Consider the following 7,223-nt stretch of genomic DNA (forward strand, 5'->3'; position numbering starts at 1 on the left):
AGCTGTATAATTTTTCTCATCACTGTTAATAACCAGCAAAGTTATAATTGCATATGGGGCTTAATTAAAACTTTCTATCCTATTAATGAATGCCCATGCTTCAAATTTCCCATTAAATGGTTTGCAAAATTTTGACCATATTTCTTGAGCTGTCAGCTCTTGGAACACATGAGAAGATATGGGAAGAAATGAGGCTGGGTTATAAAATCTCAGTATGGTACAATTACTAGTCAGTGGATATTATTTTTTTAGCCCAAACTACATATTTTAAGCTGCTTTCTTTTACATACTTATATCCCTTGCATATAATCTGACAAGAATAATAAAGATTGTCCATCTCCAAAGCAAATAAAGCTTTTATGTAGTAAGTAAACCTGTCTCCTAAGTAAATTAGCTCTTTCTATTTTTACAGTGTCCTATCCATCCCTATATGTATTGTGGCACAGCCTAGCCATGTGCTCACCAGACCCGCCTTCTCTTCCTCCTGAATACTCACCCATGCCACATCTTCCAGTGTATTTGTCTAGGTTGGGCCAGAGAGCATGTGAGTTATTTTTCTGCAGTGTTTATGAGCAGAAGACATTGCTGTCATTTCAAGTGGTGGCAGTAGGAGCAGAGAGGCCTCCTCCTCCCCTCTCCTCTTTCCATACAGGAAAGATTGAGAACGTGGGATACTAGGAAGTGGTAGAACCACATGGAAGCATTCTGAGTCCCTAAATCCATGTGGGGAGCAGAGACCACCTACTGCTCCCTGCTCACCTATTTAGACTTGGAAACAAGTGGGAAATTAGCCTTAATTCAGCCACTCATATTTCAGGACATTTTATAGTATTGGACAACCCTAGCAGATAAATTTTACTCAATCCCATAGGTGATTACTTTTTTAAAATTATGCTTTGTTTACAGTTTACATTACTGAGTATAGTTTCTATATAGTGTATAATTTTCCATGCCTTGATGATATTACATATAAGTGATATTCTAAATTAACATATCTACTTTCACATATTTAATATAATGTGCCTGTATTTCCTTCTTTTGAGACTATCTTCAGTTGTACATCATATTTCTTTGAATTATAATATTAATGTGTTTTACTGTCATTTGCATGTTTATGTTTCCCCTGGGCAACATAAGAGTATAAGAGTCATAATAAACTTTTCCTTTTATTGTTTGGCAGAAGGCTGTTGGGCAAAGGCAAAAGATTTTAATTTGAACAAATACAATTTAACCAATTTTTTCAGACAGCATCTTACTATGCAGGCCAAACTGATTTGGACCTCATGATCTCTCTGCCTTAATCTCCTGAATACTGAGAAGACAAACAGGTGTGTGTCATCATGTATAGCTACCAATTTTGCTTAATAAACCATACTTTAATTAAAGATTATAAAAGTTGTATACTGTTTTATTCTACAAGTTTTTTTAAATTGAGAACGTTAATACATAATGCATAAATCTGCTGTAATTTGATTGTGTTGCTATCCTATTACCCTCTTTTGTCTCCTTTCCCCACCCCTTTTCACTTTTGTTCCAGTCTCCAACCCTCCCTTTTCTGAGTAATCCTTCTTCTGTTTTCTTATTTCTTTTGTCCTCCAGGTCAAAATACTGATGGGGGCTGGAGAAGATGGCTTAACAGTTACGGCGTTTGCCTGCAAGGCCAAAGGACCCATGTTCGATTCCCCAGGACCCACGTTAGCCAGATGCGCAAGGGGGTGCATGTCTGGAGTTCGTTTGCAGTGGCTGGAGGCCCTGATGCACCCATTTGCTCTCTCTTTGTCTCTCTCTCTCCCTCTTTCTTTGTCAAATAAATACATAAATAAAAATAGTTTAAAAAATTGATGGGCTCAGACTGGTGCAGGTATTGTGATGATACTGGCAACCGCTGTGGAGTCAGCTTTTCTGAAGGTAAAAATATCTTTCTCCTTTTAAAATTTACTTGGTATTAAATTACATTCTATACCTAAGTTCTATAGGCACATATACTTTATGCTTCTTTTAAAATATATTTTATTTATTTGTGTGTGTGTGTGTGTGTGTGTGTGTGTGTGTGAGAGAGAGAGAGAGAGAGAGAGAGAGAGAGAGAGAGAGAGAGAGAGAGAAAGGGCACAAGCCAGGACCTCTGGCTACTGCAAAGAATTCCAGATGCATGTGGCACTTGGTGCGTCTAGCTTTACATGGAAACTGGGGAATCAAACCCAGACATCAGGCTTTGCAAACAAGTGCCTTTAACCACTGAGCCATCTCTCCAGCCCAGTGCATCTTTAATAACTGGTAAGTTTTGCATCTTTACTGTATACTTACTGACAGTTCTTTTCATAGAGAAGTTAATCATGTTTTTTGAGGAGCACACCATTTCTCAGCCTAATAGCTGACATGGCTGAATGGTAAGAGATTAGTAAGAGGAGGTGCTGTCAAGAAAATGGATACATATACAATATAGGTATTTTAATTTAAATATAGGAAAATTTCTAATGTAGAAAATCCTCTATATTTGTGATATATGGTATGCCATTCTGGTCACTACAACTATCATTCTGGAAAGAATGTTTATGAACAACAATACAACATGATCTCATAGCAAATCATTCCTCATCACTTAAAAGACAAGGCAAGTCTTACAAAGCCCTCCAGACTCTCACAGAAGCAGAGATGAGATAAAGCTCACTCTGGTCACAGGTGGAGCCAACTACAATGAGATATTCTGCATTTGACCACCTGGGTTTATTTTTCTATATGATATATAGGTGAAATTAATTTAGATGTGTGCTAGGGTATTAATTATTGTATAATTGAGCGACATAGATCAAGCTTGAAAGAGAAGTTAGAGCTGGTATAATTCAGTTCAATAGCATTGAGTTTCTACTGCTTCTGATGTGCAGTTGTAGTTATTGGACTGATGAGAGACAAACCAAATAAAGATCTTATTTTGGTGCATTTATACAAATAAGGGAGATAGCAGTTTAGTGAAGAAGACAAAAGGCGATGGAAATGGCTTTGGGTTGGCTATTTCGCTGTGAGTTTGGACTTGGAACTTGGAAATGTGACAAAGTACCTCAGTATAATTTGAATCCACGAATTTTTTTTTTTTTTTTTTTTGGTTTTTCGAGGTAGGGTCTCACTCTGGTCCAGGCTGACCTGGAATTAACTCTGTAGTCTCAGGGTGGCCTTGAACTCACGGCGATCCTCCTACCTCTGCCTCCGGAGTGCTGGGATTAAAGGCGTGCGCCACCATGCCCGGCCACAAATATTTTAATATACTTTCTGGTACATAGTATGTTCACTACATTTTTTTTAGTTATTATTATTTTTAAAGTATTGGGCTGGGGAGATAGCTCAGTTATTAAAGGTGCTTGCTTGCAAAGCCTGCCAACCTGAGTTTCATTCCCCAGCACCCTTGTAAAGCTAGATGCAAACTGGCACATGTGTCTGTGATCCTCATGTGCCTACAGCCATGGAGGTAGAGCCACAAAAACCCGAGGCTTGCTGGCTAGCTAGGCTGGTGTTCACAGCAATAAGACATGGTCCCAAAGAAGGCAGAAGAATCACACCATCTCCTTGAAGTTGTCCTCTGACCTGTACATGCCTGCTGTTTCTCAGCTCACACATATGCAAAGCTTGAGAGGATGTTTGCATTGAAGGGTGTTTAACCCTATAACGTTCTTTCCTGGGGTCACCAGTATAGAACTGCAATTTTGCAAATTTTTGTAGGAAAAAATAGCTAATCAAAAAGTTGTACGATGTATCTTGCTAAGGTATTACATGATCCCCTGATCATACTTTAGGAGTAGAATCCTTTGAGTTCATGATGATAGAAAACCTATTTTCATTTTGATTGTCAGGGAAGGATTCTGTAAATTTCTGAATTGAATACTTGCTCTCAGAACAGTAAACTCATTTGGAGTTTTTGAGATATTAAGTTGTTCTGAAGAAGAAAATTGGTTAATTTAACGAATATTTCCAAAGAAAATGGGTATCCTACCAGCCTTCATTTTAAAATCTTTTCTTTTCAGTTTTACTTACATGAGAAAAAATATAATGAATAATTCATTTCCCAAAAATCAAAAGGAGAAAATAAATGTATCCCTTGTTTAATTGTGAGGAATTGTTACAATAGAATTTTTTTCTGGGGGACATTTTGTAGCAGTTGTGTATGTAGTGATGGCTGTAGGCAGGAGTGATGCATCATCTGTGTCCTTTACTTGCAAACCATATAGCACTTAAAGTCTACTTATTTGAAAGTAACCACCAAAAAATTCTAAGAACATGTTTTCCACTCTGAATGGTAAATAAAAAATACCCTACAGCAAACATGATTAGCAAAGTGAAAAATAACATGATAGAGTTTAACAGCTGAAAAACAAGAATGACAGTCAATGAAAACCATGACCACTGGACATAATATGAGAAGCATGGACACATTTTGTCTTATTCTACTACTGGAGCTCTGCATGCATACATTGAGAAAAGGATCTTCACAGGATTGCCTAGAATTACAAAGCAGAGAGACTTAGCAGAATGCCTCATTACAGAATCAAAGTCTTATAATATCCAAGTTTCAAACTAATTAACGTCAGAGGTCAATCCTAGTGGAACTTGTGAATACCTTATAACTGGACATTCCCACATCCTTCCTTGTTCTGATCTGTCCTGAATCTGATGATGGTGCCTATGTCTTCTAATATTTCTCTGAGAGGGACTATTCTCACCCTTCAAGTTCTGCTCACCTGAAACTTTTGGTTTTGCCAAACTCCCAGGCATTTTAGGTTAGATTCTTGGGTTTTATGCCTATACCCTGAAAAACATCTTGAGCAAGTTTTAACAACAGGGATGTTGCAATTTTATAGCCAGGCTGCAGAAACTTTTGGTATTCTGGATGCAATCACATTTTGGTATAAAATGGATTATATATTCTTAACTCCATGTGTTGGAGATGTTGGTGCTCAAGTTTATACCAAAGCCAAACATGTTTTCTGCTTAACTTTAGCTTAATTGAAGTATTATAGCTAAATACACAATTGTATACATTTAATACATATAACTTGATGGATTTGGATATGAAAATGCCTATGATACTATCACTTCAATCAAAGAAATGAGCATATGAAGTGAATACAGTCTGCAGTGAGGCAGAGGAAAGAAGGGATTATGTCACCAATTGATCATCAAACATCAGGAACTTTGCTAGATGCTTTAATTATACTATTATATTTGCTGTTTTAACCAATTTATGAGATATTTATTACTCAGTCTAATTTATAGATTAGAAAGACAGAGGTGAAGAAAGCTAATTAATTTGATCTAGTTTATACAACAAATAGTGGATATAGGATTTGAACCAGCATGGTTTAATTGAAAAAAACCTATTCTTTTCACAGTTTTGTCTTCAACAAAAGTTGCAGAGCAGACAGAGAGGAGGCAAAAGAGGATAACATGAGGGGAACATGACCAAATAATAATTCCCAATAAAACTGACAACAGCTAAACAAACAGAAACAAAAAAGTTGCCCACATCCTTCTGCAGTCTTTAGGGTGTACCTTCTCAACACTCTTGCCATCAGGGTGAGAGTTTTCCCTAATCTTGCCCTGGACTGAGGCTATCACAGGCATTGTTGCTGAGCAGTAATGACTGGCCTGCATTGAGGCTTAGTACAAAACACAAGCATGTACTGAGCTTTTCAGAATTATAATTTACTAATTCTACTCTCTCTGTATGACATTGCATGGAAAAATGACTTTTCCTGCCATTTTTTTTTAATTAAAGGAAAGGAGAACTAAGAATTATTAACTAACCCTTTGGAAAGAAGATTGCCAAGAGGAACATGTAGCAACCTGGGGAAATGATGAAATTTCAAAACATCACGTTTCATCTCCTTCAGTCCCACAGGAGTGTTACAGGCAGGAGTACCACTGCAGAATCCCCAAGTCTTTGAGAACAGACTATTAAGAAGCAGGCAATGAAATGCTCATAGCAATGATGAAGAGTCTTTAGCCGATTTGCTTTTTGAGTATGATGCTCTAGAGGCAACTCCATGGAGAAGATAAGTGAAAACATTTCACTCCTACTTGCTTAGTGCTAGGAGGACTGCCAGATAATTTCTGTGTAATTCTCTATAATTACACATGTTCATACATATTCACTCACTTACTCCTAATTTTAGAGAACAGAAAAGTGAATAAATTGATTAGCAATTTGATTGTATTTAACTCACCTGGCTCTCCAAGTTCCTTATAAAGGTCTTCTATAAGTGTCCACTTAGAATTCAGCCAGAGACCTTGGGGAGCAATCGATTGATTTATTGCTGTTAAGATGATTTAGCCATTCTTTATTCATTTAACAAATATACCTTACTATCCCCAGGCACTGTGCTAGATATAGCAGACTCCCAGCTTGCTAAGTGACTGGATCTTCATCTTTTGTGCTGTGGGGAAGAGTCTGGTTGTGGAGACATTGGTTACAGGACAACGTGGCCAAGCATCATAGTGTCCAACACAAGCTAGACTTTCTGCAATCACTTCTCTGAGATGGAGAAAGCTGAGCTGTATTTCAAAGTGGGGTTTGCTTTCCTGGATGATGAAATGGGGAAAGTGTTCTAGGTGAGGCAGTGTTAAGAAAGGCTAAATTCCTAGTGTTTTTGTTATTATGAGGTAATAGGTAGACTGGGGGAGTGAGAGGGTGAGATGGTAAATGGTCTTTTGTGGTACTTTATAGGGTTGTAGATCATCTCTCCCCCAAACTAGGGTTGCCCTATGGGAAAAATTTAAACCTATGGGTGATATGCTAGATGTCTATTTTATAAAGATTACTCTGACTTCTCTGTAGAGGGGAACTTAGGTTTAATTGGATTTTAGGAAGACTCTGGGAAGGTCATAGAGATGGATTGTCACCTGAGGAATTCACACAAAGAAGGATGCAGCCCAGAGCTGCCTGCATAAGAGTAGAGAGGGAGAGGGAGGGTAAGGCCTGATAGATACAAGGCAGGCACGAATGGTAAAGCTTGGGGGTATAGATTTACACAAGGAAGGATAGAAGCATAAAGAAGTCTCCATTTAGCCATTTGGAGTATTGGGATGCTGGTGATATTGAAGAGAAACGTGTATCAATTAGTTTGAGGATTTTAAAAGTTCAAGAAGTCCTACAATGTGTACCAGAGGCTTCACTACTCTATCAAACTACTGCCAATAGCACACACGAGATAATGTATTCATCATTCTAAAAAACT

This window comes from Jaculus jaculus, chromosome 6, assembly GCF_020740685.1.
Source record: "Jaculus jaculus isolate mJacJac1 chromosome 6, mJacJac1.mat.Y.cur, whole genome shotgun sequence".
In the NCBI taxonomy this organism is placed as follows: domain Eukaryota; kingdom Metazoa; phylum Chordata; class Mammalia; order Rodentia; family Dipodidae; genus Jaculus; species Jaculus jaculus.